Raw genomic sequence first — 20,822 nt, 5'->3', positions numbered from 1 at the left:
AAAGCTATCAATATATTTATTATACAAAGAAATTAGCGGTTTATAAATTTCAAACGTTTTATTCATAGTATTAGGCACGCATACATTCAAAGGAAACGCATACCATCGCACATGTCTTTGCGCTTTTTGACTAATTCGCAAATGTTGATATATTTCATCACAACATAAGTGCTTTGGTGTGTGTTGAGAAGAAAGTTTTATACTGTGAGTAGATAAATTACATTCAATTTGAGATTCATTGCCGAGTCGAAAATGATTTATCTAAGATGGTCTTTTTTCTTTTTCTTTTTGTTTTGTATTTTTTTGTTTCTGTTGTTTTTTGTTGCTGTTATTTTCTTATTATGCATGTGTTTTCTATTGATTCTGTGTTCTTGCTTGAAATGCATAAGAAATCAAATTCATACTTTGAAAAATACAAAATTATATAGTTTGAGGTTAAAAAAAGAACGCAATCTGGGATGTATGTAGTATATTGTATAAAGTTTTGATCTTTGTAAGACGCTTTTAAATAGCATAATAACTGTTTTTGTGTAATATCTACTTGATAAAGAATAAACTTTTATGCTCTTTATCTCACAAGATAATTTGGTTTGTTTGTATTTTAGCTTTTGATCAATCCTCATTGTTGCATACAAGTACTTAAAAGGACTAAGTATACGACTTAAAATATATACTCATATTACTTCAGTAAAAAACAAATGTATTACAAACAAAACTATGTTTCATTATTCGCACTTTCGTTAAGAATCTGTCAATCATGTATCTAAATCGTTTGTCTTGTAAACATTAAAAGAGGACACTGTCTTCATTGATATACTTATTTCCACGATGAGTGTAAATTGTACTTAAAGTCGGCTTAACAGTTATAATTAACTGCAGAGCAATAGCATGACCTGTACATGACACTGTCTAGAGAATTCATCGGAATGCGTGTTAATAAAAGTAATCTGCATTAATTCACAAATAGCATGACGTGCTAAGTTTACCGTTTTCCACTCACGGTGTGATCGAATTATTTGCCCTTGAAACATTTCGTATATAGGAGACACAGCACCGCCCGTAAAAGATATAGATTTTGTATTGATAAACACAGTGGAATATCCTCTCGTTGTAAGATTTCCCCCTTTTTATTTTCTTTGACAGTAAATGTATTATTTAGAAAGCTGTCATTGTCAAACACAGATGGACTAGAAAAATTCTTTGAATACTCTTTGTAGAATACAGGAAACTGTTTTATTATTTAAACTTGCACATGATAAAACAAATTCAGGTTTGTCTTGAGTAAAGTTGGGATCTTAATTCAAACGTTTTTTTCTTTTGTGTAAATAACGATCTCCTGAAGTATTTGTTTCAAATGCTTTCTAAATTGTTCTCTCTTCTAAAAAAATAGATTGAATTATGTAAAAATTACCAACTTCGTGCATCTATTTGATGTTGTTGTTGTTGCTGCTGATGTTGTGATGTTGTTGAATTGAATCTTCAATTTTGAATTGAATTGAATAAGGAACTGCTTTTAATCTTTTACGTGCAATATTCATATAATAAAGTAACTTGTTTTACAGTAAAGATTTCATTTTATTGATTTTAAACAATGCATTATATAAGGTATACAAGAATCGGGAAAAGGGGAATTGAAAGCATTTTAAACAAAGTATAAAAGTGAAATTTGCACACTCAGTAAAATTGACTTCGATCATGAGTGGCATTAGAAAGAGCAATATCTCTTTTTCTTCCATATAATTGGGTAAAGCAATATTTAATTTTCAAATGTTTGTGTCAACGATCCTGAAGGACTACAAAAATATATCAACACGGAAGATAATACGGGATACTTTGTTTGAGGTGCCAAACACTACTTGATGCCATACAAATTTGGAAAAACAAAGATCTTTCAGGAGTAATGAAAACAAAGGTAAAGAAGTGGATTGATTCAGCTGGAGCCTGTTCAAGAGTGACAATTGAAAGTGCATCACCTTAACGCCCCAAGCACTAGCTAAAACAATATTCAATTTACAAACACAAAAGTATAAAAATCAATGATTAATGGTCCCGAAGCACAATTAAATTATCAGCAACACTGAAATGGAGCATGCGGCCAACATTTAACAGCTGCTAAACAAAGCTTGAGATGAGCTGTAACAAAATTATGAGTAAAAAAATATATAAATTGAGTAGAAAATATCTTTTTTACGTAATGAACAGTTGAAAGAACAAGATTAACTTTATTAAACATACATTCTTGAGACTGAAATGTTTCATCCATGCGTTGTCACAATATTGCTATCCTCTGTAGTATAAATTATTGGCTTTGATCGCTGGTAAAAGCAAGACACCCAATATTTATAGAGACTGATGTTGACAATTCTGGTTAATGCATAGATTGCTTTAAGCTATACGGATATATTTTATCATTGTGAAACAACGAAGCTAAGGTATGCATTTAATCATTTTGTCTTAAGTTATAAAAATGAAGATTATTTGCTGCAAATTAATTCATTGTTATAATTAATTGTGACTATAAAATGAGCTGATATTAAAAGGCTAGGAAATTAGGAAATGATAATAATGTGTACATCAAGGTAGTGTTTGATGCAACTTTTTTATGTTTGGTTTATTTTTTGTGCTTCTGTGCGTTTGTATATATCTTGTTATTTGAAACAATATGGAAAATCTTTAAACAAAATATTTTCTTAAATTTTTGGATGGAGTTAAATATTATACTTTAGTGGTAGGTAAATTCTATTATTTGATTAATGAGAAATCACGATTATAATTGTATATTCTTTTAATAGTGATCATCTAATATTCTTCCGTGCTTAAAATGTACCAAATTTATTTAGTTGTTTATAACAGAGGTTTTTTATTTTAAATAACGTGTTAGTTCGGTAGACGATTTTTTTAAGAACAACACTGTTCATAAAAAAGTTTTTTTTATCTATAAGAAATACAATTACAGTTAAGTGGATTGTTTTATGTGAACAAAAAAGTCCTAATGGCATTTTTAAAAAAACATTTAACAACAAACATGAGCATTGTTTATTATTTTCCTATTTATGATAACGAATGTACCTAGAATATCTAAGTATTGCTATCTATTACACACAAATGACGCTTTGAGACTTAAAACCCCTCTCTTTCAATTATTCAAATCCGATACATAAATAACCATTGCACAAAGATAATCATTTGTCGACGGTTTTTAGAGGGTATGAACATCTTTTTCTTCAAGGAGCATTGTTTTAGGAATCACATAATTGTTATAGAATCTTCTTTCTTATCACTGAAGCATTCCAAAACTGTTTTACAGAGTGCCAGTTCAACAACCTTCTTATTTGTGCCTGTTAAAAACAATTTTTCTTATCTCATTAGTTGCAGTGACTCATCGGGTTTAGATTTATAAACTTAGCAACATATTATACGCATTTGGTATTTTATAGAAGGTGACAGTGTGATGTGGGAAAAAACTGTTATACTGATCAGTATATAAAAAAGATAAATTTCAAACATAGTTCTTTGGTTTATATATTATACATGCATTGTATTCGTAATGATGGCAAGTAATGGAATACTGTTTATTAGTATGTAAGAGTTTATACCATTTTTCTTCCTCTTTTTCTTTATCTTCTATATATTCTCCTTGATCTACTTCCTTAACTTTTTTAACTTCTTTATATGGTCTACATTAAGGAATAAATGACATGCTATAGTAAATATTATCATATAGTTTTGAAGCTGTACAAACAATCAAGTGGTTGAACATGTATTAAAGACAACTATGTTTTAACAATTATACAAAAATGTAATACTTGAAATTATAGTGCAATCTTTAGGGCTCTGAATATCTCGCTATGAAAACCACAAGTTAAATTTGATAATATATTTGAACAATTAACTTTCTTTATAAACTAGCATACTTTGATTGCCATTTTAAAGGTGTTCAAAAACAAAATATTTAAAAGCCATCGTTTAGATGTTATGATAAATCATTAATTGAACGCCCGACTTGTTATAATGAAAGAATCAGACAATTTGTAGAACATGCAAGGGTAAAGAATCTTTGTGTCAATAAACCAAGCAAACGAATATTAGATCACAAAATAAGGAGGTTTTGTTGAACCTTATTTATTATTAATTTTTTACTTGTATTTTGTTCTAGATTATTGTTGACGATCAGCGTAAAATGCTCCAAATTCAAGTGAGTGTATGATTAATCTAACAGTACATAGCAAAATTCATCAAATACGAAATATTAAATCGATAGATTTGTTAATATCAAGTTTAAAAGTAAACATTCTATATTTTAGGGATAACTGTTAATATTTTTTTTTTTGTTTGTTTGCTTGCCTTTTTTAAGGTAACCGTTGTGTTGTTTTTTGCTACGTATGGACGATTCATTAGAAATATTGGTACGAAAAAGGAAATCAGTATAACTTATTAATGGGATTTACTCTTTGACATATACATAATGACATCTGTAACGTATTCCAACAAGAAGACAAGGGATGTGTGCGTAATCAAATATATCAGATATCGCAGTTCATGTCATTAATGAATAATCAATGTTACCGTAAAATATCGGTTACAAAATAAATACTTCAAGACACTTTAGATATTCTACTTTGTCTCAGTAACCACACGGTAACGCGTTTTACGCATTCGTTTTGGCATCATAAACAACATTAAATATCGGCAGAAAATTTCTGTAAAAATATTTCGGTGGTTATGTTAAGTATAGGACAGGACCTCAAATTTACCAAATTGAATATAAGAACACATTATAATGATATTTAAGAAATAGTCGATGAAATAAAACAGGTTGTAAATATAGTTTGAAACCTTGCTGACAAAATAGACCTGTGGGATTAATATTTCTAATCTACAATAAACATTTCTTGAATGACAAGGGAGATTGTAACGATTTTTTTGGCCGAAAGCATTATCAATTAATATTTCTTTAAAATAATCTATTCTAAATTTAACATGACAAATTGCGAATAAAGCATCACCTCACTTATGTCGACCCTAACATGCACAGACTGTACCTATAGTCACTCGTCAACATAGAAAACAAAGTTTGACATTGCAACACTTATCTATAGTGTTCTTCAACGATGTTGAATTAAAAAACGAAATTATCTTCTCGGTAACTTCCAGAACAATCACTTTCAAAATATTGAAGTAATTTTTTATTTCGTCTGATGTTTATTTTTTTAATTTATTGTTCATTTATATGCACTTGAAATGTTAAATAAGGAATTAGGTTGGTATAAAATCTGTCATTTATTGTAAGTTTAGCAGGAAACAAATAAATTGGCATCAAACAAAGCACTTTAAGCTTGCGCTTAGCTTTTAAATTCTTAATGAGTGTTCTTCTTTCGAAATCTTTTGGGATAATAGGAGACCGATTTATGACCCAATACATTTATCCTGATGGATCATTAAAGACAGCAGAGTCTGTATGACTGTCAAAATGAACAAATTAGGCTCTCTTTGGTATTCAGGTTTTATATAAGAAAATGTCAGAATGACACGAAAGTAAAAATTGACATAAATCATAAAATAGATCTTTGTCGCTGTAGATAATGATCAGTTTTATGTAACAATTGTTGTTGTTCCATTGTGTCTTATATATGCTAACGGTAAACTCATAGTCGGTGAGCAATAGAAAACCATTCTGGATCTGTAGTATTTTTTAAAAATACGCATTATGATTTTTAAAAGAAAACAACTCGATGAATTAAAATGTTAATTAATATTAAACGTATGAACTGTTCATTGTTCACATGTTAATTTTTGGTTGAAACTAACATATGCATGAAATGTATACACATCATTCTAACAACATTTAAGAATTTTTCTTCTAGAGAAATTTCTTTGAAATATTATTACAGTACTTGACCTTCATCTCGATAAAATAGTTTACCCTGCCAGATTTTTAATAATTTGAACATAATTTAGTTGACGAAATACATATGTCAAGAACCAACCATATTCTCTACAAATATTATCAATTTTAAATGAAATTACTTTAAACGCTGGGTAAAATAATCGAAAATTTTGACAACGGTAGCACACAATTGTTTTTTTAAATAAACTCTAACAATTTTGCGTTAGAAAAAAATCTTGATATGCATCCATTTTTCCTACATGCATACTGGCTTAAGAAGCATTCTCGTAATGCTTTTACATGAATTGTTCATGCATTGACAGTATAAGAATTATCCGATAGTGGAAAGAATAAACTTGGTCCTTAAAATCGACATAATGCCAGTTTTCTGTTCAGTATTTATTTATTCTTTGTGCGACACAAGTGACACGCTTTAGCTAAAACAAATATTATCTATTATCGGTCAAGTGGAATCCATATCAAACATTTCAATGTAATATAACAAAGAACCTACTCTTATCTAGCTTTTTTTATCTAAAGAAAGCATATTGTTAGCATATTTTTTTATTTATTGTGATATAATTTTTAAACACATGACAAATGTTTGGTAATAATTCAGTGTCCATATTTGATAATATATAAAATCTCAACAGTACATTAAGTGAATACTTAACATGTTTATGACAAAGTTTCTGTGTCAATTACTTCCTAAAACATTTCTTTGTGTACTGTTTTGGATACATAAATTTATAATTAAACGTTCACAAACAGCATACATTTGTTGTTTGGAAAGTTGTTTGTGTAACATTTTTATCGGAAAGTAGTTGATTATTGGTTTAACAATACTATACTTCAGTTTTACCATGGAGATGACTTGAATTCAGATATGTTATTACATTAGATTAAATGCGAACCTGGATTTGTAAATGGTGATTTACATATAAAACGCCTATAAGGGGATATTTTGATAATATTAGTTATTCTTAAAAGTAACTTTTGAAGATAAATGTTAAACAAACAAAACTGCTTTCATTATTTCGTATTCTAACAAAGTCAGTTAAGATGACTATGAAATAGAAATTTATTGTAAATAAATACAAAGTTTAATCCAGCATGAAATGTATGTCAGAAAAAACAACAGAATCCCTAAAGGACGCCTTAAATGACAAAATTGTAAATTTCGCACACACAGTATGACTGAGCCTGTTCATGGACGGTACCGTTCAAGCCCCCTTCACATTGTATGGACGTCATATAAAACATGTAAAAAGGGATGCTAAATGGCTTTTTCATATGAATTTTATTTGATTATTCTAGGGAATTGCATTGTGTTTGATCTTTACGTCATTTCTGTTTAATGTTTGCTTTTTAAGAAAATAAAGAGAAGTACAAAAGATAACGTTAATTAGAACACACCGACAAACAATTGTTTGACGGAAATATTCCCGTATTATGGTTTTAGCCGGATAAATGTGAAATTTAGTCAATTCGGGCAAGTAGTAATTTGTAAGCAAATTGTTTAACCGGGACATTTTGTTGGCAAATGTCCAATAAAAATGCAAAGAACACACAGTGAATACCGATTTGAAAGTGTTTCATTGCAAAGAATGTTTATTTTACAATATTTGTAAATTCTGTCTTTTTAAGTACTTTGTCTGGTATGTGTTTGTAGAAGAAACAAATCAAATACGTATTGCTTTTGTCCAGATTTGCAGACGTCTACCTGATATGATGGTTACTCTTTGTCTTGGAAATTATCTGCCGCACTAAGAGAGAGACACCTTTTATTGTTTCTTGCTTTGATTAAATAACGACTACCCTTCTTTAAACACTTAGCTTTTTCATATGATTTTTAATGTATGCATTTGTTTATTATCTGAAAAAATATGAGGGTAAGAAAGCGACCGCAGTCTGTCACAAACATGTTTGAAAACATTGAATAATTTGCGAGACGCCACGAAAAAAACATAGATACTATATCACGGGTAAATTTTAGTGATAAAAATTATTTTCTATTTCCTTTATCAAAATTATGTAGGTTTTATGATTGTGAGTTAAAAATCTTATTCAAAACTTTTGTTGTTGTTTTTTATTGTTTCTTTTTTTAAATTTTGTTTCTGTAAAAATGTTCTGATTTTAATCTTCGTGTAGGGCATACATCACATTGATTTTGTCATAACTATCACTGTTTAAACATATCCACATAAATCTCTAGTATTACATATGTTATTCTAACCTGCTGAACTAAGTTCGTTTGATGGTTCATGTTTTTGTTTGGGGTCCGCCTCGGCTCCTTGCCACTGGTTCTTGTTGCTGGGCCGTATGGGGGTTGCGTTCATTGAACGCCGCCTTTCCTTGTTGATCTTGTTTATCATATTTTCTGGCCGATAGTCAGCATTTGACAATATCATTCATATAAGGTAAAATACCAAACTTGAAACAATTTCAGATAAGCTGTGTTTTAATTTTAAAATTTAAATTTTTTTAAATTCTCACTTCAAATTGTTCATGTGTAATTTATTTCATTTTTCCATTCTTATCAATGAAGCCTCTGAAAAGTGCCTTCCTATATCGGTTAAATAATTCACAAAAATTGTAAATAACTTGGCGTGGCCGGCATGTGCCCCTATCTAGGGACTACACAGGTATTTATTAATATATATGTATCAATAAGTACATAAAGATTTATTACTTTAAAATTTATGTTTCATATATTCATTTTAATATTTTGGAAGATTTTGAACAGTTTTGATATTTCAAGAAAAACAAACGGTGTGTAGGAATGTTTACATTCCTATCAAATATCACATTCAATCGAGAGCTTTGTTATGGTGGCATATTTCTGCCACCAGATAACCATATAACTTACTAGTAAATTAAAAGGTTAACTAGTTACGTAACTAGTGAACCTCTTAATTAACTAGTAAGTTATGTGGTTAACTAGTTACGTAACTAGTGAACCTCTTAATTAACTAGTTCGTTATGTGGTTAACTAGTTACGTAACTAGTTGATTTTTTCAATAAATAAAAGATCATAACGGGAAATAAATGCATGTTAGTGCCTACAACTGCCATCCTTTTATTATTTTAACAGCTTAATGTTAAGTGGTTAACTAGTTACGTAACTAGTTAACCTCTTAACTAACTAGTTATTTATATGGTTAGAATCATTATATTTTTGTTAAAGTTATAAATATTTACCTTCTATTTCGCCTCCAAATCTAAATGTTATTCCCTCAAAGGATTCGTCTAATGTCTGCAATGACTAAAGTGTGACTGTGTATCAATGCTATGGAGCAAAACAATGCTATTTATATATAAGTGATAACTGGCTAACTAGTTGCGTAACTAGTTAAATAGTTTGTTATGTAGTTAACTAGTTAGGTAACTAGTTAATCACTTTCCACTTATCCAAAATATCGCTAACTGGTAACTGGTTAACTAGTTACGTACTAACATGGAAATAGAATTCCATATTACAATTTAAATTATTTGAATAACCAAAAAATGTAGGAATGTTAAAATTCTTAAATATGGAATATGCTATTGTATTTGAAAATATTGCTATCCTTACGTATTCAAATAGGCCTCAATTACATATAATGCTTTATTACATGAATAGCTAACTGATCAATTGTGTGACTTTTTATACAAGCAATTTGCTTTTTTTCTAAATAACGGCATAGCAATATGAGCAAGAAATTCAGTATGACATGTCGTTCAAAAAAAATAAAATCAAAATGATATGTTGCTCAACATCAAATGTCCGCTGAAAAAATTTGCCCATCATACTTTTGAATGCTTATGAAGAAAGATGTTGGTTTGTACAATTAAACTGCTACTAGTTAGCAATTGATGTTATATCATTTATCAATTGAAAACGTTGATAACAATTCACTTGCCAAGAGACCTTTTCGGAAAATATTTATAACGACCATTATCTGTAACAAAGCTTCTTATGCCAAGATAATTGATATGATATCTAAACTTTCAGAATTACTCACATATAGAGTATGTATCAAATATAGTTTAAAAGATTTCATTATGTATGTACATACCTAACTTTATCCTTAAATAATTTAAAATATAGATTCAAAAACAAATTCAATCTACATATATATTGGCTTGCAAAGATCTTGACATCTCTGTTTCCTTCCATAATTAATACAAATGTATGTTATGTAAGCCAATACATATCTCTTATGCTTAAATGGCGGACGTGGAATGGTCTTTTTATCACGTCTCTTCAATTTCTTATCATTCGAGATAATAATAGACCGATTTATGGCCTGACGTAATTGTTTTGACGGATCGTTTATCACAAGACAAAATTCTTAATGTAACAATGATCATACGATAGTCAAGAAAAATTCTAAACCTCCCGAATCACTCAGTGTACATTTAAGACCTTGAGACAAAATTATCTATGCGCATTTCTAAACTATCTTTTTTGAATTTCATAGATTAAGCTACTTTTGAGCGTTTTGAGATCTTACCATCTTTGTTATTTCATTTAATATCCTAAATTAGCCAATATCTATTCAAAATTGTAAAATTTTCTGTGTATTAGATCGTTTCTTTAATCTGAGTTTCATTTGAAAATGAAAAATGGATTAAACAGAAATCGTTAAACTCGATTAGCTATTATACTTTTTTAAGATTTATCTGCGTCTTTATTTTCATTATTTTGAGATAACAATAGACCGAATTATGGCCTAATATATCTGTGGGTCTGACGGATTATAATACACGACAAAGTCAGTCTATAAATATCAAAATATAATCCAAATAAATATCGTTTATAACTGTCTAGAAAATAATGCATAAATGGCAAGAATTACATTATGACATAAATCATGAAAAAGAAATCAATGTTATATAAAATCAGTGTTCATGGCCTTGATGAATAATTTATCTCTAAAATTGAATATCAAAGTTAAAACTTGTTCAGGAGTTCTTTGTTGAACAATGGCCCAAGTTAGACGCCGATGAAAACAATTAAGAATAACATTGAATCACAACATTCATAATTTACATGTAATGTCTCAAAGTAACTTTATGATCCAATTATAATAATGATTTCAATCTTGACTAGCTTTTTGATTAAAAGTAAAACAGCCTGCATTGGATAAAAGTAACATTAATTTCTTTGTCTAAAACAAATACAAAATTTAATGTAATTTATGTTGTCTTAATTAATTTACTCGTTGTAAGGTAACGTTCTTTTACATTAGAAACATAGTTACCAAAGTGGTATAGTTTATCGTTAAAGCAAACGAATGTTAAAAAACACTGATAGTTCGTATGTTAAGCTTTTCTACAAAATATATTTGAAAATGACATTTTTTGAACTTCTCTTTGGTATTCTTTCATCTGCTTTCTCACATTGTATAATACTAAGTTATTTATAAGTCATGAACCAGTGAGCAAACATTTTAGACAAGCAGACTATAAACATTTATTATTAATCTTTAGATACATCGACTTCTTTAAATTGAGTAAACATTTCTTAAAACTAATTGTTCTTGAACAATTCGAACAAGTCGTTTGAATAGTGATACTTTCAGTATCTGATTGAAGTTGAAACGGATCTTCTTGTAATTCTAAAAACGGATGCTTTTTGTAAAATTATATCCCACGAGTTTTTTTGTATCGAACTTTAGGTTTTTGCGCGTTTATTTAGATAACGTTTTCAAGAGCAAAGACATATTAAATGATAGCATTTGAGACCCATAAGTGATAGTTTAGATGACATACGTAAAGTGGTGATCCAAAAAAAACAACGGTATGATAAGCATATCTATCATACAGGATGCTATTGTTAATAATATATAAATATTTCATGTATGCTAACAATGGGATGCATTCAGTAATTATTAGCATACACCTAATCAATATGATTCCAAAGTTCTTTTTAGCATTTGCATGTTGTTTGAAACAATTGAAGTTCAATATTTTTTACATGTGTAACGATAGTTAGACAGTTTTGAAATGGAATGTTCGTTGTTTTTTAAATTATTTTATGTTATTTAAAGATAATATCTTGTAATTAATAAGAAGTTTTGACTTGAGAACTTTACAGAAAATACAATTTGACCTATTCATTATAAATTTTATTTCTATTTTTCAAAATCTTAGTAAACTCATTTTACATGAGAACATACTATTACTAATTTGCTTACAAAAAGTTCAAAGACGTAAATAATAGGCCTGCATAACTTTAATTCTTTTACACAAGCAAGCTACATTTAATGTAGACTAACCGTTTTCACTTTTAAATTACTTTTGAACAATCGTGTGAATGGTAACATCTGTCAATTATTCCAACAAGAAGACAGCTGATTTGTTATTTATTCAAATATATTGGATATCACATTTCAATTAAAAGAATTACTAATCAATTGTATGATTTATGTTTTTTTATTGAAAGTATTTGTTTTGTCTCGATAACCGCATGACAATGTTTGTCAAAAGTCCACGGAGATATATTGTCCAATGGCAACTATTGACAAAAAAATTGTAAAAACAATTTGATGTATTAACAAAGGTCCTATTAATATACATGTAGTTGATAACAGTTTGATATAAAAAAAAGTTGGGCGAATATTTCATTTTATGAAGAAAAAAAACATTCCTTTAGTAATACTCTAGGCTAGTGAAACGGAAAAGAAAAAAAAACGATTACTGAAATTGCAGACTTTGTTTGATTAAACTTGATTAGGGTTTATAAAGAAAAGTCCATCATCACATTCACACCGTTTCTAAATACATCTGTGTCCGTAGTCAATGACCCTTAACGCTCTTATAAGAGACTGAATTTTCTATACAACTATTCTGTTTCAAAAAGAGCAACACCAACATAAAACAACAACAAAAAACAACACAATCAATCTACTTTGATACGCAAAAAGACCTTAATATCTTCGTGTCGCCATTTTATATGTTATATCAGTTAATAGGTAATAAACAATTTAGAATTCTTTAATGGCAGTCGGGAAATAAGTTTGTTTAATGTCTGTCTTTTAGTCTAAATTGAAAACAGACAAAATGAAAGAAATAAACCGCAGTTACATAAACTACTTTGAGCTGAATAAGCTCTTTAATTTCTAAATGATTGTTCTGCGTCTTTACTTTCTAGACATTTCGAGATAATAGACTGATTTATAGTCCAATACATTTGTTTTGACGGATCGTTATACAAGGCAAAATCTTTATGTCAAAATAAACTTACAATATCCATTTAAGTATACAAGTTTATTGTCTTCCAAAACGACAAAATGACAAGAAAGAACTAATGACATCATTAAAATGAAATCGCTTCTGTATAAAATCAGAACAAAAATATAACTACATGTATATTTTTTGTCCTTAATGAAAATATATGTTTATAATACACGTAATTCAGAGCCTCGTGTGATTCAAATAACGTAATGTTAGTCTAATTATTATAGATTTTTGATCAAAATTGGTTAGGCCGGAATGTAACATGTGTTTAAACTTATCATAACTCAGTCAAACAGAGTGATATAATCAATAATAAGAAAATGATAAGACCTTTTAACATACATTTAGTTTTAGAAGTATCATATATTACTTTTGTTTGCTCCTACATATTGTGTGCGGTTGTCAGATGTAAATTTTATATTAAGCTAAACTCAACTCATAATATGTAACGTGATTTGGACACCAATTATGGCACGTTAGTGTTTTAAAGTATATTATTGTACTAAAAGCTTTCTTATCTCAATCTCGGCACGGGCACAATGCAGACATTGTCTGCATTTAGAACGAGACATTTATTTCTGAAATTGTAAAATTGCATGAACTTTGAAAAATATTTAAGATATGTCTTTTTATCAGAAAACCATTTATAGTCAAGTCAAGGTGATAGTAAAGTTACTATGTAGTGAATAATATAACACTTTTGGTTTGTTTTGCATCGTAATGGTTCTTGTTTTCACTATTAAAACTGTAAGATATTATTCAAAATGTCTATATTTTTCTTTTGATCTTTGATCTAATAGACTAAGTATAGAATAGCAAGTTATTGATTCATCATGAAACTGTTATAAAATGCTGTGTTAATTGTTGACTATACATTCATAATCAAATGATTTCAATTCTTTGAACATACTAGACTCTTTATAAAACTGTTTCTTTTTGTATAAGCCGCTCTAAGGTTTTACTTTGAAGTTGAAATGGATCTCCTTGTCTTATTCTGGAAACGGATGTTTTGTGAAATAACGTATTACGCATTTTATGCACGATTAAATGTATTGATAGTCGTATAATAAAATGGCTATTTAGACAAAGTTATCAAGAGCATACATGTATACATAAACAAAGGCATTTGAAAACAATAAATGATTGTTAAGTTGACAAGCCAAAAGCGGTTGTCCACACATCAACAGTATATGTATTACATAACAGTATAGATCATGTAAAAACGGGCAATCGCTTGTCAATAAACATGGCATATGCTGTAGTATAAATATTTCATTCATTTAATAAGAACTGGATGCATTCGATATTAGACAGGAGTGATACGATTAAGCAGTCTATTTAGCACTTGTTATTCTTTATGCGACACATGTGGCAAGCCTTAGTTAAGACAAATATGATTTATTATCAGTCAAGTGCAATCCAATGTGATATTATTGGAATGTTCTTTTCTTTGGATGTTTCTATCTAACTTAATGTATAATCGGCGTATGCTTTAAGGTTTTTAACCAAAAATCTAAATAACTTGTGCTGTCAAATAAAGTTTACGTAAGGTTGAAATTTCATAAAAACGTTAATTTAGTACTTTATTTAATATTTTTAGAGCTTTTTGTAACATGAAAAAACAATTTAGGGGTTCCATTGTTATCAGTCATGTTTAGAATTATATATTTCTGATTCAGAATGTATATGCCTATTTGTATGGTGGACGATGAAAAAAATGTTTTCATTTATTCCTACTCTGAATGTATTTACTAACTTCTTAGGTTAATAATTTAAAAGTTGAAATAACTTGAGCAGGATACACCTTTTATAATTTTGTATTTGTCTTTCCGAGAAACAGTTTTAAACTCACACATAATCATATTAAAACAAGGCATCGTAAACGTGTCTTGGCAAATTAGCATGTTATCGTAAAATTTGTCAACAAATGTGTTTTAAAGAGACAGGAACATGCATTAACTTTATGGTTAAATATTTACAAATGCAACATTAAGTAAATTGACCAAGCTATAATTTCTAAGCAAATTGATTTATCAGAACACCTCCAGTTTAAAACAATGTAGAGGCTTTATAATGCAAAGAATATTTGATAAATTCTTGATTTGTAAACAGACATTTATTCTATCACGACTGTCCATTGTCAAATGTCAAATGCACAATGCCAAATGTGTTTTAAACACTCTCATGTTCAGATTAATTAATGGTAATCCTTCACAAAAGTAATTGTTGTCGGAAAATTAAAACAATAAAAAGCATTTAAAATTTGCTTACTAGATAATAGATACTGTAGTGATTAGATATTAATCTTAATGTAAAGATGGTGAAACCAGATCTTTGTGAAGTATGCTATTCATGAAAAACTTCAGAATGATAGAAACATTTCGATATATGTTCATACTTAACTTCAGACCATAAACTTTAAAATTACACAATTTATATAATCTGTCAAACGGACAAATCTGGTCACTAATTAATACGGAAATAATATCAAAATTCATTTGATTTAATTTGATTTTAAAAATATACAATTCCCATCGAAATTGATAATCGTCTGAATAAAAGGCACCTGACACAACTTAACTTTCTTGTATAGCTACTTTCAAAAGTTAGTGTAGACAGTAGCTTCTTCCTTATTTACTTAAGGATAAAACCACTTTTTGAAAGTACTATAATGGCAGTGACATTATCACGTTGTATAAACACATGCGGGTGATACTTAATTTCCCTGTTTCACAATCCTGCTTTAGTTTGTCCTTAGGACGATTGTGGTTAACCGGGGACGCCGCTTGTATTTCACGTTTCGATTAATGGACATATTCTATTAACCTAGTAACCTAAATATGCAGCATTTTTATTTTGGCCACTTTCCGAGAATCTTCCATTAACTACATTAAGTGTAACCTGACGCGGAATAAACCAGTTACACCTTTAAGTTAGTTATTTATTGTCTTTTAATAAGAGAATAAATACTGCACCACAATGTCGGTTAAGCAATTCAATAGAATAAGCTTTATTTCCGTAATAATATCGGCTTGACCTGAACACGACACTATCAAGGGAAACAGTTTTGAATCATTAATTGTTCTGCATAGTTATAATTCGTATTTATTGCATTCATACAGTGCACTTTTTGCTTTTGCATGTTTTATTCATTTGGTTATTTCAATGTACGCGTTGTAAAGCACACGTAGCATGAAACTATTGATATTATAGTCAAATTTATAAATCATTAATTCACCTATCTATTGTACTTCAATTATATCTGTCTTTACTTATAGTCACAAAGAGCATTCAAACTTTTTGGGTCACAAACTGGTGGAATTATTTTTTACATTACATTGTAATAACATCATTTCGTTGTTGTTGTTATTTCTATTGTTGTTGTTTTCGATATTTGATATTTTATCAATGACTTGTTCCAATATGAAGGCATTTTAAGTTTAATGGCTAAACAACCGTGAACGATTTATAACAAATCATTTTATTGCGTTGAACTGTTTGCATTTAAATGCTAATCTTAAAGGGTTCTCTGTGAGATGTCATTGTTGATTTCTTGTGTTCTAGTATACGATATCGGCGGTTTCGGTCGATTATTAAAACAGCCAATATTTGCAATGATTGTTGATGACGTTGAATTCTGAGATATTGTTTAGATTTGTCAGAAATGTAAAGATATGTACAAGGTTTAATAACATAGAAAATGTACCAACTTTAAAATATGTTTTTTGTTTTTTACGTTGTTCATAATTAAGTTAATCTCTACAAAAGCATTATTTGGAAAGTATATAATTTTGCATTTGTAACGTCTACATATATAAGACAATATTTTACTAGATATTTAATATCAAAGGTTTGATGTATATCGATAATATGACTGTATTCATAAAATAATTCCATCAAGTTTTCTGACATTACTATAATAATTATCTTTATGCATTTATGCTTTCTTTCTTAGCAACATTATTAATTGTCCACGTAATATATTTATACTTCTCATCTGCTTTGTGGTAAGGTTCAATTTTTTTTTATGTATCTAGTATTTATTCATTATTTATTTCTTTTATTTGTTTTTTTTTGTTTGGGGGAGGGTTATTTAACATTTCCAGTTGAAAGTTAATATTGTTAAATGTGTTTATCGTTTAACGTTGAAGTTTTGATTTGTATCCTGATAAACCTATTTCCTACTGCAGCAAGGCATACAGGAGCAAACAGTTATATCTTTATTTATAATGTAAATTAATTAAAAAACAAAAGAAAGGTAAATTATATTATGTTTATTTACCGTTTATGTCGATGATACCCTGGCAACAATAGTATAAGGTAATTAGAAATTAACTATTTTTATAAACACGTTATTTAAATACACAATGAAATAAAAAATAAGTTTTGCATTAAAAAGATTTTGATAATGCATTTTTTAAGATAATACATTTTATCAAAGTTAACATACAAGCTACATAAGTCCAAATGCTTTAACAAAGTTTCTCAACTCATCAAACTTATTCACTTCAGAACAATATAATTGCTCTTTCATGAATGGGTTTTTTTTTGCAAACTTTGACTTCAACATTTCATAAAATTTTCTAAGGCTATATGGTTAATTTGATATTTTATAATATTTTAATATGAATACATACTAGTTTAACTCTTTCTATTCAGCATATTGCACTTATTTACTGTTTAGAAGACTTTCAAAACGTGTTGCTTATCAGTACATTGTTACTAAACATGTCAATAATTCTGCATTTTTATCTATCTTACGTAAACTGACATTATTGTTTATTATGGGTATTTAACAAAGGTTTTAAACATTCGATCATTTTTTTTTCGTTTACTGCCAACGTTACAGATTGCTATAACTTGAGAGTACACATGAACGAATGTTATCATTTGAGATCATGTAACAGTATAAAACAATGGTTGAACGAAATATTGATCAATGCCTGTGATAGGAATACTAATTGAGTCCGCATTTGCCTTGTAAATCTTATTATCAAGGGGATTTTATCAACAACATCTGATGATAGTGTACTGCGGAGGAATTTATCAATACTAATTACCACTTAAATTAAACTACTCAATAAATGAGGACCATAGGGCACAGATTTTAAACGGTTGTGTCTTGTTAACTTGTATACCAATTGCAAAATCAATACAGTTTTTATTTCTTATAAAACATTGTGATTCAAATGTTTTTACTTGTAAAAATGTTATCATAAAGAAAATTATGTTGCTTAGCATGAAAAATGTCTATGTGGCATGTCCATTTGTTTCTGAAGGTGAAAGAAAAAAATATATATTAGGTTATAAGATTCATACAAGGTATCATTATTATTTTATCCTTTTTTAAATGTCAGGAAATAAATTTAAAATTTAGATTTTTGCTTAATAACTATATGTAAGTAAATTTGAAATTTTGTATTTCTTGTATTTCAATCATTTTTATCTGCATCCATGAGAATGATTCAGCTTTTTTGCTTTGACAGAAGTTCTAGGCCTTAAGTTGTATATTTGAATAAAATCAATTTTAAATAAATACTGGTATTAGCATTTAAACAAGGTTACTTGAATGGGGATTTACAATGCTTGCTTTATAGGCTTAGTGTTTAATTCAAATTACAATATTTACATTACACATGACTGATTCTATTACATGTCAGTTGTGTGCAGAATTAACAGCTGAGTTTCTATTCTATAAATTTATTATTTCCATGCGAATAAACAGCTTTGCATATTTATTTTTAATGATGCGATAAGAATATAAATTCTCATAATTTTACATAATATGCAGATCACATAAGTTCTTCCATGTCACAAATTTTACTATCTGTCACTTTCAGAACAATTAAAAATTTTATTTTCTGTAGAAAGGAAAACAATTTTTTTATATATTTTTTTAAGTTGGTATGGTACTTTAAGTCCATATCATAACCCAAGCTATTAATTTTCTTCATGTGACTTTCCGATTTCATGGATAATTCATAATATTCTGCTGTTAATGATTTCAATAACAAAACAGCGGAACTGTAAATGATAACACATATTGTATAGCAAGTATCATGTTATGAATAACTAACCAATCGTATCGTAAAGCATCAATAACAAAGTGCTAAAACGTCAAAGCATATGGACTATTCGCTATAAACTACTGTGCTTAAGAAATTTATATTCATGTAAATAACCTCCATATCAATAGCAATATTGAAATAGGACGATAATAAAGTATCGTTAAAGAACGAAAACATAGTCGCATAGAGGAATCGTTTTACGAAAAATGCGAATACGCGGAAAATACTGAAACATCAATACTGTACAAAATTATATTTTATGACATGTTATCATCATACATACCATACTATGCATACATAAGAATATGAAATATGAATATTAAAAAAGTAAGTAATATAGTTGCATACAGCGTGGTAAAATTGTCAAACTCCCTCCCCTTTTAAATTTGAAAAAAAAATAAAATCGAGCAGTCCGATGACTCGCAATATTTCGCTTCTTGATTTTATAAACACGATTCTTATAAATATGCAAACATTAAAGTATAATATATCAGACAGTATGTCAAGTGCTTTGTGTTAGACAAGATAAAGGTAATAACACCTCTTCACATCCAATGCATAATAATATCTTAATATGTCTAAAGTCATCCAGGTTTTTATTATGCAAGTGCCTCCTAATGACTCGTTACTGCACTGCGCTTTTTACATATTTTTGAATTTGTAAATGCATTTCAAAAGTCAAATATGTTATAAAATATCTTGTTTAACGTGTTATATCTTCCTCGTGATACATGTTTTAGTATTCCCGAGCTACAAAAATGTACAAATACAGTTTACTTCAAATATTATCTCACATAATATTATCTTACTTTACTTGTCAAAATGATTATTTATTTTTAATTTATTTCATGAGAACTTCATTTGTGCTGCCTAATTACTTTTCAGATAACACTACAACCATATGCGAATTTGCCATTATACATATGATTCAACAACATTACGTGTATTTGTGATAGCTTGTTAAAAAGTCATATCATTTATCTTTTTGCAAAAACCATCAAATATAAATATTGCATATCATGTCTTGTTTCTTAATAATTGATAAATGTTTAGGAGGTTTTAAATTGTTTGATTGTGTATCATTTTTTACGCCGTTTCTATTTCATTTTTGTCAATATCTCGACAATCAGTCCACCTTACCAGCTTTCCTTGATATCTAACTAGTAATTACCAAGTTTTCCTTCTACTACTATATGATTTTGACAAACAGTCCACCTTACCGGCTTTCCTGGGTAACTAACTAGTAACTACCAAGTTCTCCCTCTACTTCCATATGATTTCTTAATCGGTGTTGAGAGATAATTGACCACAAGACTCAATTTTGGAGATCTTTTAACACGAAAAATATTACTCGGCCCGAGGATCAAGACAGCGACTCCTGGATTACATATCCGATGCTCTCGCTATTGAGTTAAGCGGACAGACTTGTTTATAAATATATTATTGGTTAAGTACTTAAATCTAAGATAAATACAAAACTTGTGTAATTTGAAGTTGTTATATTTTATTTAATATTGCATGGTTTTCACGGTCATTATCAATTGATAATCGTGACGTTTGAGTTTTACATGTATATACGCATCAATTTTATACATTGATTTTTTTATTCAAATACATAAGATAGTAGTATCAAAATAACTTTA

General features: G+C 28.7%; 1 protein-coding gene across 2 annotated transcripts in view; it reads right to left on the bottom strand.

The window, feature by feature from the left end:
* Positions 1–20,822, bottom strand: part of LOC132743505 (12S rRNA N4-methylcytidine methyltransferase-like) — a 408,080-nt gene that overhangs the window by 287,531 nt on the left and 99,727 nt on the right. The gene's annotated exons all lie outside the window — the stretch shown is intronic.

Source organism: Ruditapes philippinarum, unplaced genomic scaffold (assembly GCF_026571515.1).
Source record: "Ruditapes philippinarum isolate M1 unplaced genomic scaffold, ASM2657151v2 ctg258_1_1_1_1, whole genome shotgun sequence".
Lineage (NCBI taxonomy): Eukaryota > Metazoa > Mollusca > Bivalvia > Venerida > Veneridae > Ruditapes > Ruditapes philippinarum.
This window is presented reverse-complemented; position numbering and strand designations above follow the sequence as displayed.